The sequence below is a fragment of the Elephas maximus genome, chromosome X, assembly GCF_024166365.1.
Source record: "Elephas maximus indicus isolate mEleMax1 chromosome X, mEleMax1 primary haplotype, whole genome shotgun sequence".
Lineage (NCBI taxonomy): Eukaryota > Metazoa > Chordata > Mammalia > Proboscidea > Elephantidae > Elephas > Elephas maximus.
The window spans coordinates 49,397,026-49,420,476 of NC_064846.1; the positions used below are offsets into that span (position 1 = coordinate 49,397,026).

The window sequence follows — 23,451 nt, forward strand, 5'->3', positions numbered from 1 at the left end:
TTCCATTGGCCAGAACTGTTACCACACTGTGCTTAACTTCAAGTGAGGCTGGAGAACGTAATCAATGTTCCTGTAAAGAAGAGGAAACAAATTTCGTAAATCTAACCACATCTCTGCTACTTACCCTTCCAACTTTACTCTAAGCCAACATCGCCCAAAAGGAATTCTATACATGCAACACATGTCCTAGAGATTTTCTGAGGAAAAATTAAAAAGTGGGTTCTGAGGCCATATAAGATTGGAAAATTTGCTTACTAGATTCTTCCACATTGAGAGTCACAGTGCATATTAACATATTAAAGGCTCTGAAAAACTCTGCAGTGTTAAAAAAAAAAAACTAGAGTAAATGCTATTTTATAATAAAGTCACTGGTGCTTACTTGCATTAATGAGTGGGAGATGGAGGGAGTGGGGTTAGAGGTAGTGCTGGGGAATTATTTGTGATCCCAGATATGCTCATGGGAGTGCCTCGTGCACATAAACTTAAAAAAATTTTTTTTTAATTGTAAGGACAGTATGTGCGCATAGTTTAAAAAAAGATAATTTATTCCAGTCCTTTCCTACCACTTAGACCAATTTCCTGCTTACTTCAATTTCTGTATGTTTGTATGCCTATTGCCATGCTCTGCCTCACGCCTCTGGCATGCTGTCCCTTATGCTGCCTCATCTTCAACTCTCCTATTGGAATATAAATTATATGGTTCCAGGGACTTTTGTCCATTTCATCCACCACTGTGGTATCTCCAATGCCTGCAATACTGACTGGTACATAATAATAAAAAAAAATTGCCATTGAGTCAACTTTGACTCATGGTGACCCCATGTATTTCACAGTAGAACTGCACTCCATAGGGTTTTCAATGGCTGTGACCTTTCAGAAGTAGATCATCAGACCTTTTTTACAAGGTGTCTCTGGGAGGATTCAGGTGGCCAACCTTTTGATTAGTAGCGAGACGCTTAACCATTTGCACCACCCAGAGATATCCGATGCCTATTATACTGACTGATACGTAGTAGGTGCTCAATAAGTAGTTGTTGCATAAATGAAGAAATCTTGTTTTGCAGATTTCCTTTTATTACTTGCAGCTAGGTAAAACCTTTTCTCTCTCTTTCTCCCTCTCCCTGCCTCCTTCCCTCCGAACCTCCCTCCTTCTCTTTCTCTCTACTTCCCATCTGGATGGTCAATTCTTGTTCCAGGCATCCTCCTGTTAGGTCACACTATTTAGCTTACCATCAAAGACAGCCGATTGTATAGAGCAGTTATTTCCAAAACTGGATGACTTAAAAATTTTCTGGACCCTGCTAACTCAGAACTGAAGCCACTCCTGAAGTCCACCTTTCAGCCAAAGATAAGATAGGCCTATAAAACAAACAGTAACACATGTGAGGAAAGTGCTTCTTATTTTAATCAAGTATAAGAGATCAAATGGGCAACACCTACCCAAAAGCAAAGATGAGAAGGCAGGAAGGGACAGGAAAATTGGACGAATGGACACAGAGCTCTCAGGGCAGAAAAGGGGGAGAGTACTGACACATTGTGGGAATTGCAACCAATGTCACAAAACAATTTGTTTATAGATTTTTGAATGAAAAACTAATCTGCACTGTAAACTTTCATCTAAAACACAATTAATAAAAAAGATGTAGACTTTCCAGATTTCCAGAACCAGAATTTCTGGGGATGGGTCAGGGAACCTGAAACTTTAAAAAAAAAAACTCAAGTGTTACACATTCAAACATTATACATTCAAATACACAAATACGCATGTGAAGCTTATTAGGCACCAGTGAAGAACAAAAGAGACTAAGTTCCTTATTTTTTAGAGTTCCTCATTTTAGTAATTTTTATTATTTTAGTAATTGTCTTCAAGTGGATTCTGACCCATAGGGTTTCCAAGGCTGTTACCTTTATGGAAGCAGTCTGCCACATCTTCCTCCTGCGGAGCAGCTTGTGGATTCAAACCATCAGCCTTTCAGTTAGCAGTGAAATGCTTAACCACTATGCGACCAGGGCTCCTTCCTGTAAAGATTATAGCATAGAAAACCCTCTGTCCTATATGGTTGCTATAAGTTGAAATCGACTTGATGGCAATGGATTTGGTGGGTTTTTCGTTTTTTTTTTTTTTTTTTGGTTTGATCTTTTGGAAATAGATCGGCATACCTTTCTTCCCAGGAGCCTCTGGGTGGATTCGAACTGCCAACCTTTTGGTTAGTAGCCAAGAGCGTAACTGTTTGTGCCACCCAGGGACTCTAGACAGTTGAGCTCTTTAAATACTCCCCCCTCACCTATTATTAAGATTTATCCTAGGGTTGGAGCATAGTTAAGGCTGCAAGTAGGAAGCAAATAGGCTCAGAAATGAGGACTGCAAAGGCTAGAAACCAGCTAGGGGCCTAACTGGTATGTTAAGATACTGGGACAAAAGATTGTGTTGGAATAAATAAGGGCGCCTATTCTGTACCTGAATATGCAGAAGGGTGTTAAAAGCAAGGCATTGATAGCATTTTCCAAGAATTGCAGACATCATGTTGTTTCTACACTCATTGCTTCTGAACATAAAATGCCCCTTCTCCAAGCAGCTCAGAAAAATATCTTTTAGGATGATACTACTTTCTTTCATCTTTTAGTCAGATGAGTCCAGGTTCTTTAGATCAGCAATTTGCAGCTCTTGAAATGTTAAGGAGAAAGAATACCAGCCCTCACAGATTAGTGCTGTTCACCAAAGAGGTAGATTGTTACACATACCCACACAGACCGGCATCTTTCTTTGAATGCGAAATTTGAAAAAACAAAAAACACTTAATTCCTGAGACAAGCACCATCAAAATGATTGAAAAATCTGCAGTCCAAATCACTCACTTCTTATTCCCTAGAAATGTGCTTCCCCTTCAACCCAGCTGAGTGAAGAAGGCACTTCCCTGGAGATGGCAATTAGATTAGAAAGCCTGGAGCCTTCCCCTTGATTACTTAAAATGATACTAAATCCTTGAGCTAACTTAGATGGACGGTGATGGTTTCCAGGGGACAGACAACTCAGAAAAGATAACTTCATTGCACTTTCTTTCCAGTTTACCTCCTAAATGCTTTGAAAATACTTTTGTAAGTTTTATTAAAGAGGCTGCAAGCCGTTAAAAAATGGATCAGAGAGCTCTCTCCCTGATTTTAAATAGCTGAATGAAATTCTGCCAAGTGCTGATAATAACAACCCCTCTGTGTCATGGATGGTCAACCCTTACTCCCACCGTTAAAGCAAGTGTGAAGTTCTAATCAGTATAATGAATGAAGTAGTTATTAACATTTCCAAAAAGTGAGAAAGAAAAAAACCACCCTAATTGCTGCCCTTTTGTGAATTATACTGGTAGATTCTAGCTTTTTTTTTTTTTTGGTCTGACTGCTTCTCCGGGGACTTTGTGATGAAAAAGGCCGGAGGTTATTTAGCAAATGGATAAGTGAGGAAGGAGGTTGTTTACCAAAGGATTCACTCACCACTAGGAACCTTCTCTCTGCATTGAAAATAGGATTTGATTTATGCCCCTTTTAAACATACCTTCAAAGCCTAAAATGTCAGACACACCTGCATTTTAAGGACAATCCTCTTAGTGGTTTATGAACAGTAAACAAATAAGTGGAATATCCACCCATTCCAGGTACATATACCTTGGACAACTTCAGGCCCCCACAAGTCACTTACCCTGGCTGTCTCAGTTTCTCCATTGTTCAAGTAGGGTAATAATAGTTTCCTACCTAAAGAGGTGTTTTGAGAATTAAGTGATGGGCAGGCTGCTTTGGATGAACTGCCAAGTTTTTGTGGTCCTTTGCTTCTAGTCTGGCTCAGTTGCTACAGCAGTTGAACATATAATATTATAAATATGCCATGTCTGGTTTTCACGTAACCATACTCTCTTGAAAACAAAATTTGCTTACAATATTTTCCCACTTTGCCTTTGGTTTGTGTGGGGCTTAGGGTTAATTAGCATTCACAGGCTGTTAGTAAAGACTAATTAACTAGCATATATTTTATCAAATTCTAATGAGAACTGATAAGGAGTCTTTTTACCTTGTTTATTTTCTCTTGGGGAAGGATATATTCTTTTAGCAAACATTTGGGGTTTTTTTTCCCCCATGTAGACAATATTTTTAATTTAGCAAGTGTTTATTAAACACTTTTAAGGGCTATGAGAGATACAAAGGAGTATTAAAGAATTTTTAAAGGGAGCCAATGGATCTAATGAAGTTAAGCTAGTTATAGGAAAAAGAAAACTGTAAGGCAAAAACATTATGCATATGTGTGAAGGGGCTCTCCAGTAAATGAGTACTGAAGTGCATTTAAGGTGACAGGCTTGACTGATATAGAGGCCTTGCTTTAGGTAGTAATGAGCAGAATGAAGTATGCAAAATGAACTGGGGGTGTGGGTATAACTAGCTTAATCAGAGAAGGAGAGTTTAATCAAGGTTGGAGGTGGGAAGACAGGGAGAGGGAGGCTGTATGGAAAAGAGTGCTGGACCGGGGTTCAGCAGACCTGGCTTTGCCATTCAGTAGCTATTTAACTTTTGGCTTGTCACTTCCCCTCTCAGAACTTTAGGTCACTTTCTCCATAATGCAGGGGTTGGACTACATAAGGGATTTCCAACCAGGGCATTCTAGGATTTGAAAGCTTTCAAATCCACTCAGATTCTCATGGTTGAAACGGGCTGTTGGGATTGAAGAGGGAGAGATCACAGGGACAGGAATGAACCTTATGAAGACCCCTCCATTAAGGCTCAGGACCAGGATGAGGAAGAAGCCAATCATGGAGACAGAAAAAATATGTAAGAGATAAAATTCTATATGAACTCATTAAATTTCTTGGGAGGCAGCATCACAGAGTAGAAAGAACACAAGCTTTGGCACTGAATAGACCTGGATAAGATTTGAATCCCAATTTACCCACTTAGTTATTTCAGGCAAGTTCCTTAACCTCTCAGAGGCAGAATTTTCTATTAAATTGGAATAATAATTCTATGTACTTAATAGGGTTGTTTTGAAGACTAAATGAGATAATCCCAGCAAAGCACTTTGTACCTCATCTGGCTTGCTATAAATAAACACTCAATAAAGAGTAGCCATTTATAGCTTCCAATTACTGGAGTCCTGGTTTGTCTTGACTATTTTGCTAGACAAGTTAGCTTACACACAAAGGGACCTCTTTAGCTCCTTCTTGGAGACTGAGGTTTATCATCTTTAAATTGAGGGCCTCCGCGTCAGCGTACACAGCAACCCCCTACTACCACGCCATTGGACCTCAGCTTCCGTCCCAGAAAACAGGTTTTGAGGCATCTCCGCTATTTTCAATTTATCAGCATCTGGATCTGCCTGGTCCCAGTCAATCTAGATGTAGACTAGTTCTGTATCCTTGTTCTCCAAATGCCTTTGAGTGATCTGATTTAATTCCTGTCAACATAGAGTTTTCAGGGAATACAGAGGAAACCATTTCCCATAGCCAGGCAACCCCGACCACCTTGCCTCTCATTCAGAGGAGCTTATTGAAGGCCTTGGCTCTGGTAAAGATTTCAGCTCCGTTACTCAGATATGTTAGGCAAAGATCTGTTTGGCGATTAGTTTTGATTGGATAGGAGTTCTGCACAAAAGGGGGCTTGTGGATTTATTGTAGTTATTGAGATTAACGGAGCCAGGTACTGCTGTGGGAAGCTGGCCCATTGAAAAGAGGGGCCATTCTTTGATGTCCAGAGGCCCAGCCTTCTCCAATGAGAAAAATGACTGTTAGTTTCCTTGATTTTGCAAAGCACTTGAAAAGCACTTTAACCAATTCCTTAGCTTAGATAATGCTTGTTTGAGGGTGGGGGTTTAAGTGTGCAGGGGAAGCAAAGTGGAGGTTTAGTTTTCACTAGTTTCCCATGATCTCAGCTGTAGCTCAAAAACTTTTTTTTTCCTGCCTTTGTTCTTTCACTTTTTTCCATCTTTTACACTTAGTCACACACTCTTCCTCCCTGCCTCCCATTCTGGTCTTTTCCCCGCCCTCCCCCCCAAATAGTGTTTCTGTCATGGTCTACATTGATCTAACCCATACCTCTGTAGCACTCACCCATTTTATTTATTTCTTTTTTGACATATGCAGCCCCTATCACTGCATACACTCCCTGCACTCAAACTTGTCTCCTTTGTACACATAGTTCCTTGTGTGATTAGAAGCAGAAGAGCTATATAGATTATCCTTTGGGTGCTGTTTTCTGCTTAATATCAGAATAGAATGTGTCTGATCTTGAAATAACCTCTGAGATAAATCCCCAAGACATATTATGAGGTAGACCTAAAAGCATGAAAACCTGAGAAGTGGTTCACTTTGCCTGCTCCCTTCTACATCTGTCTTCTACTCTGCAGTGAAGCTGGATAGTGTCAGCCCTCCAACTGATTCTAAAGACAAGCTTAAGCTAAGTAGAGCTTCTCTCCCCACCCCCTTCTTGTTCTCATTGTCCTTCCCACTCCTTTCATCATGTATGGAATATACTCGGCACTGGGCCTGACATAATAGGTGCTAAATAAATGATAGCTAAACTACCCCCTATCTCCTGCCCCTGATTTATTTTTCTTCATAACACTAATCTCCATCTACCATACTATATATTTTATTTAGTTTCTATGTTTCTGCCCCCTACCTCCCCACACATCCCCATATAGGCTCCACAGAGGCAGGAGGTTTGGATGTTTTGTTCACTGCTGTACGACTAGCTGTTGCCATCACGTTCATTCTGACTCACAGAGACCGTATAGGACAGAGTAGAACTGCCCCCATAGGGTTTCCAAGGCTGTAAATCTTTACGGAAGCAGACTGTCACATCTTTTTCCTGCAGAGTGGCTGGTGGGTTCAAACCGCTGACATTTTGGTTAGTAGCTGAGAGCTTAACCACTGCACCACCAGGGTTCCTGCTGTTCCACTAGCACCTAGGATAGTGCCTGACACTTGGTAGGTGCTCAATAAATATTTGCTGAATAAATTAAGTAGCTTATTGTCTGTCTGCTCTTTTCTGGGGCATTTGATTAAGCGGAACTCTAAGATCCCACCAGCTAACTCCTCCTAAGGGAGGAGCTGCATCAGGCCACCATCTCACTACTAGTAGCAATAGAACCTATAAGAAGGTGAGGGATCGCCCACCCCAACATCAAGGGAAAAACAACAACTAAAAGCTATTAAGTCTGCCAAAAGTGCATTGCTGTCAAGTGTGGGTTTTTGTTGTCAGGATGTCAAGATCAGCGGGTATAAAATGAGACAATGTTGTGCTAAGAAGATACAGATCTTTCCCTAGAAGATGCATGAGTTGGGACAGACTTGGGGGATGGCTGAAACAACAGTCCAGAAACCTAAGAAGGCAATCAGCTAGGCAAAGCTAGGACAGGGGCAGAGACGGCTGAACTCTTGCTTCTAATCTGAGTGTTTTCAGCTGCTCTTGTGGGAGGAGGGAGTGTTTTTCTTTTATTTATAAATCTCCAACACTGCATCTGTCCTTGTTGTCTCTCTTTCTTTGCTTTGGCTCGGAGATGCTACTGTGAGTGGAAAACCTTCTCTTTGAATGAACTTTTACATGAAAACTCCTAATTTTCTGGGGCCAGTTGTTGAAATTTTACGAGAAATCAGAGCATCTCGAGGCTGAAAGATTGAGGGGGAATTTAGTGCCATGAGTTTCAGACTGTACTTTATGAGTGCAAGTGCGGTACGATCTTGTTCTTTGGCAGTTAAAAACTTGGCTATTCCCCAGCATTGGCAAAAGTATGGGGGAAATGGTTGCTCTCCTACCCTGCTGGTGGGAGTAGAAAGTGATGCAGTGTTTTTGCAGGGCAATTTGGTAACAAAAGGTCCCTGGGTGGTGCAAACAGTTTTGGCTTGACTACCAACCTAAAGACTGGTGGTTTGAACCCACCCAGTGGTGCCGTGGAAGAAAGGCATGGTGATCTACTTGCTTAAATATTACAGCCAAGAAAACCCTAGGAAGTGCAGTTCTACCATGTAACACATGAGGTCACCATCAGTGGGAATTGACTCTATAGCAACTTTTTTGTTGTTGTTGTTTTGGTGGTGTATGTCAGAAATTTGAACTCAGAACCCAAGGTTGAGAAGGGGAGAGTGTTGACACGTCTTGGGGTTGGCAACCAATGCCATAAAACAATATGTGTAGTAATTGTTTAGTGAGAAACTAATTTGCTCTGTAAACCTTCATCTAAAACACAAAAAAAAACCAAAAATTAGACAGGTCTGTAAAAGAAACAATAACATACCTGAGGAATGTGCTTCTTAGTTCCATCAAGTATATGAGACCAAATGGGCAACACCTCCCCAAAAGCCAAGACGCGAGGCAGGAAGGGAAAGGAAAGCTGGACGAATAGACATGGAGAACCCAGGGTAGGAAGGGGAAGGGGGAAAGTGCTGACACATTGCGGGGATTACAGCCAGTGTCACAAAACAATTTGTGTATAAATTTTTGAATGAAAAACTGATTTGTGCTGTAAATTTTCCCCTGAAACACAATAAAATTTTTTAAAAAGTAAAAAAAAAAAACTAAGCTCATATATTCTTTGATTCATCAGTTCCACTTGACAAGGACTGTCCCACAAATATGCCATATTTAATCAGTTCTAAGAGGTATTTTTTCACATTTTAATAAATCAGAAATTGGGATGTGTCCTTGACTCAATGAAATATGATACTTGTCCACATTCACAATGAGTTACTACATGAATTTTTATTGCAGCGTCATTTGTAACAGTAAAATGGAGAAAAACCTAAATGTCCATGGATAGGAGACTAGTTAACTAAATCACGTGCGTCCCAAATACTATCCAATGCAGCTTCTTAAAAGGATGAGGTTGGTTCATGATGATTTGAAAAGATGTCTGAGATATATAATTAAATGAAAAAAATGAAGGTGTGTTACATTGTGTTTCAAAAACCTTTTGTGCAAAAGCAATGCTTTAATAAGATACAGTGTATACATAGTATATACTGACATATATATACAAATATTTTTCTGACAGGATATGCAAGAAACTGTTATCAAAGTTTTCTTCTGGGATGAAGGTTGACTAGTGGGAGACATTTACTTTTCATTTTATATCTTTTTGTACAGTTTGAGTTTTCCTACCATGTTCATGTATTGCTTTGTTTTTTTTTTTTTAAGGCCAAAAGGGGTTTCTGGGAGATGAATTAAAGAAAAATTAGGGTTCCTTTTTTCCTTTTTTTATACTTCTCTGTATTAAAAAACACACAATAGATATTATTTTAAAAAGGAAATCAATAAGACAGCCTCTGTCTCAGTAGGGTTCATGGTGAGTGTGATGAACCAGCGAACAGATGCTTTACTAGTTCCAATAATAGAGGTTAAAACAAAGTTCTGGGGGAAGCATGGAGGGGAAATTTATTCAGTCTCTCCAGAGGCATCAGGAACGTGTCACAGAAGAGGTGACATTTGAGCTGAGTCTTGGTAGAGCCGAGGACATTTTGGGGGAAGCATTCCAAGAAGGATAAACAGCCCATGCAAAGGCATAGCAGTATGGAGGGACATTGCTGGTTCAGGGAGAGTCAAGAGGTTTGGTGTGGTCAGAAACACCGTATGTGTCTGTGAGTGGGCACGTGAGGGACAGTGGTGAGTAATAGGAACAGATGAGTGTATATCATATGCTAGACCCCATACATTTTTGTACTTTTTTTAATACTTTTTTTTCCCATTGACGAGTCGATTCCAACTCATAGTGACCCTGTAGGATGGAGTAGAACTGCCCGTAGGGTTTCCAAGGCTGTGATCTTTACAGAAGAGAGCCCTGGTGATGCAGTGGTTAAGCATACAGTTGCCAACCAAAAGGTCAGCGGTTTGAACCTGTTAGCTGATCTGCAGGAGAAAGATGTGGCAGTCTCCTTCTGTAAAGATTTATAGCCTTGGAAACCCTATGGGGGCAGTTCCACTTGGTTCTTATAGGGTCACTATGAGTTGAAAATGACTGGACAACAATGGGTTTGGTTTTGATTTTGAAATCTTTATGAAAGCAGGCTGCTACATCTTTCTCCCATGGAGTGGCTGGTGGGTTCGATCCGACAACCTTTTGATTAGCAGCTGAGCTGCTTAACCACTGCACCACCAGGACTCCTTCGGCCCCATACTGGTAATCTTCACTGCCAGTCCTTAGAAGTCAGGAGTCTATGGCCTCAAGAACAGCAATAGTGTGGTAGAGACAGCCCAGAGTTTGGAAGTGGACCAGATTGGGTTTCAATCCAAGCAGTTTGGTCTTTCTGAACCTTCTTTAAGAGGCTGGATTGAGGTTTAGGAAAACTGTATATAATATGCTTGACATAGAATCAGCACTCAAAAAAGATACCTGCTATTAATATTCACATTTTTACCATTCCTTCCCTCCAAAACCAATGTTAGTTCTACATATACAGTAGGAACTCAGTGAATCCCTGCTACTGAATGTGAGAAAACTGGGTATGGTATATGTTAGGACATGACATGATGAAGTTCTCACTTCCTCTTCCCCCATCCAGCTCTGAATATCAAATAAATCAGAACATTTTGCCTAAGAGAATCTAGTAGACACCCCCTCTGAATATGTGAAGAGGCAAAACTCCAAGAACCTGAACAAGATAGAAGGAGCCATATATTTTGAGAAGCTGATTACACCCAAGTTTTGTAGACTACATGGATAATAAAATAAAAAATGTAAATAAAAAGCCACCAACACAAATCAAATTTAAGGTGAAGCCCTTAGCCTCAATGAACAAGACAGCATAGTACCAACACTAAGACTAAAATAGGTTGCTGTGTGGTGTTACGAGAATTGAAGTTGGGAGTTCAAAGTTCCTACTCTGACATTTATTAGCTGTGTGACCTTGAACAGGTCATTTCCCCTCTCTGGACGTCAGTAGTCTCATCTATAAAACATGGGAGTTGAATTAGGGTTGCATTAGGGTTAGTTAGGGCCAGCAAACTGCAGCCAAATCCAGTCTGCTACTTGTTTTTGTAAATAAAGTTTTATTGGAACACAGCCATGACCATTCTTTTAAGTATTGTTTATGGCTGCTTTTGTGCTACCTCGGCAGAGCTGAGTAGTTCTGACAGAGACCATATGGCACACAAAGTTTAAAATATTTACTATCTGGCTCTTTAGAGAAAAAATCTGCAGACCCCTAATTGATGCGTAAGGCCCCTTCCACCTCTGACATTACTGTGATGTCTGTACCACTAAAGTCTTGATGTGTGAGACCATTAGGTTTACCTCCAGAGCCTTTCATGAAGTTTGGAAATGCTACAGAGGTCCTATCTATATATTATTCATATAACAGATCTTTCTGGAGCTTTTGCTTTTGCCATCTGGCAGGTCCCTGGCAGAGCTGAAAATGAAACAGAATATTAATTAGCAAGTCCTTGTTCAAAATTGGAAACCCTGGTGGCATAGTGGTTAAGAGCCAGGGCTGATGACTACAAGGTTGACAGTTCGAATCCACCAGCTACTCCTTGGAAACCCTATGGGGCAGTTCAACTCTGTTGTAGGGTCTCTATGAGTCAGAATCAACTCAATGGCAATGGGTTTGGTTTAGTTAACTTCAAAGGAGCCCTGGTGGAGCAGTGGTTAAAGTGCTTGGCTGCTAACCAGAAGGTTGGAGGTTCTAAACCACCAGCTGCTCCATGGAAGAAAGGTGTGGTAGCCTCCTTCCATAAAGATTACAGCCTTGGAAACCCTATGAGGCAGTTCTACTCTTTCCTATAGGCAGGAGCAAATTAACCAGTAAGAAAAACAAGTGAAATTGTGAACTACAGATTAGTAAGTAAGCACAAGTAAGCCCTTGTGTGCCTTGTTTATTGGGTAATCTGTGTCTGCCTATAGGGTCACTGTGAGTTTGGATCTACTCCAAGGCAGGGAGTTTGTTTTTTTAAAACCCTAAAGTGGTAAAGCATGTTGCTTGCCGCTAAAAAGAAAGCATCAGAAAGTATGACACTGATGTCCAAAAACCAAAACCAAACCGAGTGCCGTCGAGTCAATTCCAACTCATAGCGGCCCTATAGGACAGAGTAGCACTGCCCTATGTGAGAAGCTTTGTTTCCAAGGAGTTTCCAAGGAGTGCCTGGTGGATTCAAACTGCCAACCCTTTGGTTAGCAGCCGTAGCACTTAACCACTACACCACCAGGGTCATACACTATCAATCCCCTAGCCCTGCAGATTCCAAAAAAAGAATTTCTAAAGATGGGCAATTTGGGGAACAATACACTTCTGCAGGATCACAGTAGGCAATAACAGAGTGATCCATTCTCCAGACTGGGAGATAGAAATGAAAGGTGAATCAGAAGTGAAACTACAATAGCAAAGCCTCTGGGATGAGGCTCTGATGATATCATTAAGAAACTCAAACTGGTTCCATTTAATTTCCCCAGACAATATAGATTAGCAGCTGCCTCCCCATATTCTTTTTTACTCCAATAATTTTATTCTTCTTTAACATGAGAATGGGGTGACGGGCAGGGAGAAACCCCTCAATGAGTAAATAGAAAGAAATTGAAATCCTTTTGGGTCCGGGAATTGTACTTATAAAGGCAGATTTTCCTTAGCCTGATAATGAGCTGCAGTTCAAGATTCCAATAATGGGAAGATAATTTCACAAGTACCCCTTTTTAGGACTCTCTGGTTTAAAGAGGTAATCTGCAGCATGGTGTGAATAATCATTTTGAAGTAGGAGTCATAAAAACTTGATTTGTGTCTGTAATCCAAGTTTGAGCAACCTTGGAAAAGCAACTTCACTCTGCAAACCTCAGTTTCCTCATCCTGTAGAGTAGGAATGGAAACACCTGACCTAACTCTCAGGGTTTTTGTGAAGATCAGATGACAATAACGCATAGAAAATATCTTTTATAAACTGAACATTTCTGTAACAATATAAGATGTGAAGATGATACATCGAGTTCTTGCTTAAGAATTTACAATGGAAAGTCCAAACTCCTCAGAGTTTTTGAGGCAGCTAATAGTCTGGCCCCAGCTAATCTCTAGCCTTACTACAAATTATTCCTTTTTAAGACCTGTCTACTCCATTTACATGATCCCCTTCACTGTTCTGGGAATAAAATGTTTTCTTTCCTGCTTCTGTTTCTTTACTTATGCTGTCCTTTTACCTAGGTTGCCTCTTTTGCTTAACTAAAAGGGCTAGAAAATACACCTAGCTTAAGAAATGCCTCCCCCCAAATAGACATATGCACACCCATATTCACTGCAGCATTGCTCACAATAGCAAAAAGTTGGAAACAACCTAGGCGCCTATCAACAGATGAATGGATAAACAAACTATGGTACATACACACAATGGAATACTACGCAGCAATAAAGAACAATGATGAATCTGCAAAGCATCTCACGACATGGATGAATCTGGAGGGCATTATGTTGAGTGAAATAAGTCAATCACAAAAAGACAAATATTGTATGAGACCACTGTTATAAAAACTCACGAAAAGGTTTAAACACAAAAAGAAACAATCTTTGATGGTTATGAGAGAGGGGAGGGGTAAGAAGGGAAGAACACTAAATAGATAATAGATAAGCAGTAACTTTGGTGAAGAGTAAGACAGTACACAATGCTGGGGAAGCCAGCACAACTTGTCCAAGGCAAAGTCATGGAAGCTCCATAGACACATCCAAACTCCCTGAGGGATCTAATTGCTGGGCTGAGGGCTGTGGGCTGAGGTCTTGGGGAACATCTAGTTCAACTCTCATAACATAGATTATGAAGAAAATGTTCTACATTCTACTTTGGTGAGTAGTGTCTGGATCTTAAAAGCATGTGAGAGGTCATCTAAGATACACCACTGGTCTCACCCCGTCTGGAGCAAGGGACAATGAAGAAAACCAAAGACACAGGGAAAGATTAGTCCCAAGGACTAATGGACCACAAGCACTACAGCCTCCACCAGACTGAGTCCAGCACAACTAGATGGTGCCCGGCTATCACCACCTACTGCTCTGACAGGGATCACAATAGAGGATTGCCAGACAGGGCTGGAGAAAAATGTAGAACAAAATTCTAACTCACACACACACAAAAAAAGAAAATGCATATGGAACAGAATTGAGAACCCAGATATAAATCCATCCACGTATGAGCAGCTGATATTTGACAAAGGACCAGTGTCAGTTAATTGGGGAAAAGATAGTCTTTTTAACAAATGGTGCTGGCATAACTGGATATCCATTTGCAAAAGAATGAAACAGGACCCATACCTCACACCATGCACAAAAACTAACTCCAAGTGGATCAAAGACCTAAACATAAAGACTAAAATGATAAAGATCATGGAAGAAAAAATAGGGACAACCTTAGGAGCCCTAATACAAGGCATAAACAGAATACAAAACATTACCAAAAATGACGAAGAGAAACCAGATAACTGGGAGCTCCTAAAAATCAAACACCTATGCTCATCTAAAGACTTCACCGAAAGAGTAAAAAGACCACCTACAGACTGGGAAAGAATTTTCAGCTATGACATCTCAGACCAGCGCCTGATCTCCAAAATCTACATGATTCTGTCAAAACTCAACCACAAAAAGACAAACAACCCAATCAAGAAGTGGGCAAAGGATATGAACACACATTTCACTAAAGAAGATATTCAGGCAGCCAACAGATACGTGAGAAAATGCTCTCGATCATTAGCCATTAGAGAAATGCAAATTAAAACTACGATGAGATTCCATCTCACACCAACAAGGCTGGCATTAATCCAAAAAACAGAAAATAATAAATGTTGGAGAGGCTGCGGAGAGATTGGAACTCTCATACACTGCTGGTGGGAATGTAAAATGGTACAACCACTTTGGAAATCTATCTGGCATTATCTTAAACAGTTAGAAATAGAACTACCATACAACCCAGAAATCCCACTCCTCGGAATATACCCTAGAGATACAAGAGCCTTCACACAAACAGATATATGCACTCCCATGTTTATTGCAGCTCTGTTTACAATAGCAAAAAGCTGGAAGCAACCAAGGTGTCCATCAGCGGATGAAGGGGTAAATAAATTGTGGTATATTCACACAATGGAATACTACGCATCGATAAAGAACAGTGACGAATCTGTGAAACATTTCATAACATGGAGGAATCTGGAAGGCATTATGCTGAGCAAAATTAGTCAGAGGCAAAAGGCCAAATATTGTATAAGACCACTATTATAAGATCTTGAGAAATAGTAAAAACTGAGAACACATACTTTTGTGGTTACGAAGAGGGGAGGGAGGGAGGGAGGGAAAGGGTTTTTTATTGATTAATCAGTAGATAAGAACTGCTTTAGGTGAAGGGAAAGACAACACTCAATACATGGAAGGTCAGCTCAATTGGACTGGACCAAAAACAAAGAAGTTTCCGGGATAAAATGAGTGCTTCAAAGGTCAGCAGAGCAGGGGCGGGGGTCTGGGGAACATGGTTTGAGGGGACTTCTAAGTCCATTCGCAAAACAATTCTATTATGAAAACATTCTGCATCCCACTTTGAAATGTGGCGTCTGGGGTCTTAAATGCTAACAAGCGGCCATCTAAGATGCATCAATTGGTCTCAACCCACCTGGAGCAAAGGAAAATGGAGAACACCAAGGTCACATGACAACTAGGAGCCCAAGAGACAGAAAGGGCCACATGAACCAGAGACCTACATCATCCTGAGACCAGAAGAACTAGTTGGTGCCCGGGCACAACCGATGACTGCCCTGACAGGGAGCACAACAGAGAACTCCTGAGGGAACAGGAGATCAGTGGGATGCAGACCCCAAATTCTCATAAAAAGACCATACTTAATGGTCTGACTGAGACTAGAGGAATCCCAGTGGCCATGCTCCCCAGACCTTCTGTCGACACAGGACAGGAACCATCCCCGAAGACAACTCATCAGACATGAAAGGGACTGGTCAGCGGGTGGGAGAGAGATGCTGATGAAGAGTGAGCTAATTATATCAGGTGGACACTTGAGAGTGTGTTGGCAGCTCTTGTCTGGAGGGGGGATGGGAGGATAGAGAGAGGGAAGCTGGCAAAATTGTCACGAAAGGAGAGACTGAAAGGGCTGACTCATTAGGGGAAGAGCAGGTGGGAGTACGGAGTAAGATGTATGTAAACTTATATGTGACAGACTGATTGGATTTGTAAACGTTCACTTGAAGCTTAATAAAAGTTAATAAAAAAAAAAAAAACAAAGAAAATGCAGACTTATTGGCCTGACAGAGACTGGAGAAACCCTAAGAATATGGCTCCCGGACACCTTATAACTCAGTGCTGAAGTCACTCCTGAGGTTCACCCTTCAGCCAAAGATCAGACAGGCCCATAAAACAACATGAGACTAAATGGCCACATCAGCCCAAGGGCAAGGACGAGAAGGCAGGAGGGGACTGGAAAGCTGGTAATGAGGAACCCAAGGTCAAGAAGGGGAGTGTTGACATGTGGAGTTGGCAACCAATGTTTCAAAACAATATATGTATTAATTGTTTAATGAGAAGCTAGTTTGCTCTGTAAACCTTCATGTAAAGTACAATAAAAAAGTGCCCCCCCCAAGAAACCTTTCTGCATCCTCACTACTTCTTACACTTGCAGCATCAGCATCACCTAGAAGCCTGTTAGAAATGAGGATTTTTAGGCCCCTCCCAAACCTACCGAATCAGCTTCTGCAGCTCAACAAAATCCCCAGGTGATTTCTTTGCACTTGAGAGTTTGAGAAGTACTGTCCTACAAAGCCCCAGTCTACATTCACTTCTCCCTTCTCTGAGCTTCTAGAGCATTTGGGGTGGTCTATCTTGTTATCCAGTTGCTTTCCATTTGAACTATTCTTTCCAACTTTGAGATTGTAAGCACTTGAAGAGTGGCTACATATCTAATTCTTCTGGTTTTAGAAATCTTTTTTTCTTTTACCTGGTTTCAATTCCACAGAAGTTTGTTATGGATCTGGTATATATAGGCCACTATGGGTACAAAGGAGACCCTGGGTGGTGCAAATGGTTAACGCTCGTGGCAACTAACTGAAAGGTTAGAGGTTCAAGTCCACCCAGAGGCACTTTGGAAAAAAGGTCTGGTGATCTACTTCTAAAAACATCAGCCATTGAAAACTCTGTGGAGCACAGTTCTACTCTGACACACATGGGGTTGCCATGAACTGGAGTGGACTTGAGGGCAACGGGTTTTTTTGTTTGTTTTGTTTTATGGGTACAAAAGTGAGTAAATAAAGGACCTTCCTTCCGCCTTCTCTCTCTCTCTCCCTTCCTTCCTTTCTTTTTTCCTTCCTTCCTTCAACATTTCCTGAGCATTACTCTGTTCTGAGCATTGCACTGGGAATATGAGGATAGCCAAGACAAAGCCTTTACTTTCAAGTCTAGCACGAATATGTGTGACCATATGCAAGTAACTTTAATAAACATGGAGGTAGGAAAGGCTACAGAAAGAAATTAGAGCTGAATTTTGAAAGTTGAGTCAGAGTCCCCAGGTAGATAAGAAGTCTCCCACACAGAGAGAATAGCATGAGTGCACACACTCATGCAAACACACACACAAAATATACAGTATGTTTAGGGAATGGCAAGTAGTCAGGATACATCATGGGATGTATGTGCATGCTAGGGGGTTTGAGTGGTTGGAGATAAGGCTGAAAATTAAGCTGGAAGTCACATTACAAAAAGTCCTATGTAACATGTATGGCTCTGAGGAACTTTTTTGTTTTTTGTTAATGGTTGTTTTGTTTCCATTTTCTTTCAGTAGTCAATGGGGAGCTCTTAGTGATTTTTGGATCCCTGGTTGCACAGTGGTTAAGAGTTTGGCTGCTAACCAAAGAGATCAGCAGTTTGAATCCACCAGCCACTCCTTGGAAACCCTGTGGGGCAGTTCTGCTCTGTCCTGTAGGGTTGCTATGAGTTGTAATTAGCCCCATGGCAACGGGTTTGGTTTCAGTATGCATATAAAACACTTAAGATACACTTCTAATCCACACAGTGTTTTCATGAGCATCACAAAGTAATACATTTGTTTATTATTACATAACGTTAAGAGTTTGACTGCTAACAAAAAAGGTCAGCACTTCAAATCCACCAGCCACTTTCTGGAAATCCTATGCAGCAGCTCTATTCTGTCCTATAGGAGTGCTATGAGTCAGAATCAACTCGACAGCAATGGGTTTTTTGGGTTTATTGCATAGCAGGTGCTCAACAAAACCTCCTTGAATTGATTCTGGAAGGGGAGAAAAAGGTCTCTTCAAGGGGTAGACAAAGTATCCTTTAATTTAAACTGGATTCTGAAATCTTGATTAGGATTGTAAAGAGGCTAGTGTGGTGAGGGATGGAAATGGACCTGACTGAAGAGACCTCCTTATCAGAATGGCAAAGTCAAAGCACAACTTTAAAGGCTCAGAACCAATCGATTGGAATAAAGTCCAGGTTATTATGGTATCCAGTCACAGACAGAATGCCTGATGTAAGTGAAGACCCCTTGAATGCCTCCTTTACAGGTAGCAGGTATGCAGGTATCTAGAAAGTGAAGATGCAAGTACATGTGGCTAATATTGATAAGCTAGCAGCTGTGAAGGGTAAAAGAATAAACTTGTGGTTTGGGGCCTGGACATGTAGCTTCCAAGCCTTGCTCTTCTACTTACTAGTGGTGTGACTTTGGCACAAGTTATGCCTATGTTTTGGGACTGGAACAATGATTGAGGAAGACCGAAGAATTGATGGCCTTTGAATTGTGGTGTTGGTGAAGAATATTGAATATACCATGGACTGCCAGAAGAACTAACAGATCCGTTTTGGAAGATGTACAGCCAGAATGCTCCTTAGAAGCGAGGTGATGAGACTTCATGTCACATATTTTGGACATGTTATCAGGAAGGACCAGTCCCCTGGAGAAGGACATCATGCTTAGTAAAGTGGAGGGTCAGCGAAAAAGAGGAAGACCCTCAATGAGATGGATTGACACAGTGGCTGCAACAATTGTGAGGATGGTGCAGGACCAGGCAGTGTTTCATTCTGTTGTACATAGGGTCAATATGCGTTGGAACCGACTTGACAGCACCTAACAACAATAACACTTTATTTTTATCACCTGCTTTCCCACTTAGGTAAGATTTTCCTGTATGAAACCAGCAGGGCAGCTGTGGTGTTACACTCCTACTGGCCACTAAGAAACCAAACCCATTGCTGTCAAGTCTATTCTTACTCATAGCGACCCTATAGGACAGAGTAGAACAGCCCCATAGGGCTTCCTAGGCTGTAAATCTTTACGGAAGCAGACTGGTAACATCTTTCTCCCACGGAGCGAATGATGGGTTCAAATTGCTGACCTCTAGGTTAGCAGTCAAGTGCTTTAACCACTGCACCACCAGGGCTCCTTCAGCTGCCCGCCAGATTCCCGATAAGAACTTGCTTTATTGACTCAGTTTTTGAGGAATCTCTACTAAGAGGTTCTGATCATCCCAGATGCAGAGATTTATGAGAGATTGTAGGATGTCAGTTGATTCATGGAATCATAGACTTTTAGGGCTCAAAAGGAATGGGGAAAAGTACCAATTTAGCCTACCAAACCCTGTCTGTAATATCCCTACCAAATAATAATTCCACTTCATGTTAATGCTCTCCAGTACTCTGTGTTACCTCCAGCTGCAGTTCACTGTCCCCTGAGGTTGGGCAAATCACTTCAGCCAGCTCTGAGTTTAAAGAGGTTCATCCTTGTTTTGAGCTACTTTAATCATACACTGCATAAATAAAAGTAAATATAGCATAGTCTCTAGATCAAATGACTTGATTGTCATGCATTCTTCTGTACTTGTTAGATCAGACCTGAAATTTTAAGGGTAGTTCTGGGCCGTGAGGTTTAACACATATGTAAGGCAATTGAGTTGTGTTCAGAAGAGAGTGGATTGGGAAGTGAAGGCACATGTGAAGAAAGGGAAACTCTTGAAACTGGACAAGAGACTTCTGGGGCAGACTGGCTGTCTTTAAAACATTTGAAGGGCTGTCATGAGGAAAAGGATTAGCCTTATTCTGTATCACCACAAGAACTAGAGCTAAGATCAATGGGCTGAAGCTACAGAAAATAATTTTCAGCTCAATATGATTAAAAGCTGTCAAATAGTCTGAGCTCTCCAAAGGTACAATAAGGCCACCTTGAGAGGGAAGGAGTTCCCATTAACTGAAGTCATTCTAATATAGGCTTGATGTTTTTCAAAAATAGAAAGGATGTTGTAGAGGAAATTTCAGCCTTGGATTGGGAGTCCAGTCCTCTTGACTCCCTTGTTGGACCCTGAGCTCCTCCATGATATTTTAAAAACCACTGAACTGCGTGATCTTTACCGTCCAGGTTATCTCTGTGATTATACGTCATTTTTTTTTATGCCTGTAGATTTGACCCGTTTGTTCAAGTTCTACCCTCTTGCAACCTGCTGCTATTTTTTTTGTAACTTTTTTTTTTAATTAAACTTGTTGTAAGTGGGTAGCTCTGAGCTGCCTAGTAGATTATATTTCTCAAGTTTCCAAATGGGTCTTTGAGCCAAATGATCTTCAAGCACTCCACACAAGCAAAAGAGTTATTAGAGTTATATAGTATACACACACACTCTCTCTCATACACACACACACCTCAGTTTAACGAAATTGAGATCCAGAGATGCCAAATGACTTACTCAAGATCATACAACTACTTAATGATAGATGCAGGAATGGAACCAGAGCATCACATTCTTCATTATTAATGGCTTGGCTTGAATTTCTGAAGAGATTATAAACCCTTCTTCTCCTGTAATATACTTTCAGTAAATACTTACTGAATTCATTTATTTAGATTTGTGTGTTAGCAAGGTAAATCTATGGTCTCAAGATATAAACCATATCTGCTGGTGTTATTGACTTGTTTTATCTCTAATCAGTGAGATTTCACTGGGCTCTGAAGCCTGTAATCTTAGTGCATGAGACTTCAGAAGACTTGGTATGCCTGGTGCTCTCAGGATCTGTGTTGTAAAAAGATTCTGGGATGTTCTTTATGTGTGCTGTCCAGGTTTTATGACTTGGAAGTTCGTTCCATCTAGCTTCCTTTAAAATCCTTTGGCTAAAACCGAATGCTGTCCCAAGAATGACTTAGTGCAGTGGACCTGGGAGAGAGAGCTTCCTCTCTTGGATAGTTGAGTAGCTCCTTTAATCTATTTACCAAAGTGTTCATTGCTCTGGGGCTCTGGGATTCTTCAGGATGAAAGCCCTGTATAAATATTTGTTATTGTTATGATAACCAGTATGGCTTCCTGAGTGAGATAAATTTGTCTTCTGGCTTCTGCTTCTCATAGTTTCCCTCCTTGTCCTTTTATTTCTCTCTCTAGATAATTATTGTGTTAGAGAAACAATCTATTTGTGCAGTTAATTAAGCTGAGTGCAGTGTGATAGGTGTTAGTGACTTTTCAGGTTGTTACGGCTAAGGGATAAAGGCATTGGAGCTGGGGGTTCATACCATAAAGGTATTGAAACTGGGGGTTTGTACCATGAATATATTATTTTAATCAACCAGAGGGGGGGAAAAAACCTTGAAAGCAGAATTAAAAGTGATAGCAGAAGAATAATTAAATATCGCATGGAGGAGTATGGGGACTGGTTTCTACAAAATTAAAAATGGAAAATCAATGTTTGTAATATCCTGTAGACTATCATCATAATAGCTCTGGCTTCAAGGTTCCTATAAGATGACAGTCAGACTCTTTACTGGGAACACAAGTCCTCACTGATCTGGCCCCAGGCTAGTTTTCCAGAATTATCCAGTCCTTCTTTCTCCAATGAATCTTTCCCATTACTCTTTGCTTATAAAGTCACCCCCCCGCTTAAATGCCAGGTGGCAACTCCTTCATGAAAGTGCCCTGACTATGCTAACCTCAAATCATCAGTCTCTCTCTTCCCTCTTTTGAAATCTTGTAGCCTTCATTTGCCACATCCCAGTTTAAAGCAGTAAATTCTAGTAATCTTCTCATGTGGGTCCTTCTTGTCTCTTGAATATTAGCAGTTAGCAAGTTCCTGAGAGACGGAGACCATAGCTGTCTTAGATGAAATGTCCTTGTGTTCCTAACAGCACCATGTGCATAAAAAAAAATTTTTTTTTCTGCATAGTAGAGAGTAAATTAATTGCTTGATAATTTCATGTTAAGGAGAGTCTTAGTTGAACAGAATGGGAAAGGGAGACTTGCAATTGGATACTGGCATGAATGAAAGGATACTGGCAAGTATGATTGACACAGCTGTTGATATGCTCAGAAAATACTTCTCCCTTGAAGTTAATTACTTTTGTCCAGCTATGTCCAGACTTCTAGCAGGTGCTATGAATATAGCAATTCCGGATCACATCAGTTGACTCTATACGAATAAGATATGTACTTGAGACTTCTTTTTTATTTCCTTAGCTATGACTATGTTATGCAGGTGATATTTCCCCAAATCCTGTACTTCCCAAAGGCAAACGATGACAGCCCCTATCCTGTAACTTTCTGGAACATGTGAGTATTTAAAATGAATAGTATAAACTTGCTCACTTCTGCTACTCCTCCCTATCTGACATTCCATATTGATACATTCCTTCCACTTCAAGCCAAGGACTTGTATTGACTCCTGGAACACTGAATGGGCACCTAGTAGGCACTTAATAAATTTTTCCAGGTTTGGCTGACTTAATTAAAGAACTGCTAAATACATTCTAAAGGCTAAACCAGCTGTGTCTAATTTTAAGAAGAAAAGGCTAGGGGTGGACATAATCATAAATTTCCTTGTACAGAGTAGAGTATTCCATGGATAGTGTAGATAGTTGTCCTCCATTACTACAGAGAACAGGATAATAGGAGAAAACCTGTAATTTCAGCCAGCCTGTGTTAGGTAAGAAGGCAGTATTAGCATTGTGGTGAAAAGTAGGGACTTTGGTGTCAGACATATCTGGGTTAGAGTCTCGGCTCTGGTCATTTACTAGCTGTGTATGGCCTTGAGTAATTTACTTCATTCTCTGGCCCTCAATTTTCTCATTTCTAAAATGGGGACAATAGTATTACCTACTTCATGGGTTTAGTTTGAGGATCAAATGAGATGATACAGAAGACTTCAGCAATTTTTAGAAGATGGGAAAGGAAACAATGGAGAATAAGAGGTTAATGACATAGGAAAGGGAGGGGATAAATGATGGGCAAGGACTTGAAGCAGAGACAGATTAACTTATAAGCAAGGTACGCATGGGCTTACTTGTGCTTACTTACTAGTCAAAAATGTGGTGAAACCCATGTGAAATTGTGCACTGTTGCTGTTAGGTGCTGTCAAGTCAATTCCAACTCATACCGACCCTGTTTACAACATAACGAAACACTGTCCTGTCCTGCACCATTCTCACAATTGATGTTTGAGCCCGTTGTTGTAGCCACTGTGCCAATCCACCTCATTGAGGGTCTTC

General features: G+C 40.8%; 1 protein-coding gene across 2 annotated transcripts in view; it reads left to right on the top strand.

The window, feature by feature from the left end:
* Nucleotides 1-23,451, top strand: part of COL4A6 (collagen type IV alpha 6 chain) — a 358,879-nt gene that overhangs the window by 57,435 nt on the left and 277,993 nt on the right. The window lies entirely within an intron of this gene.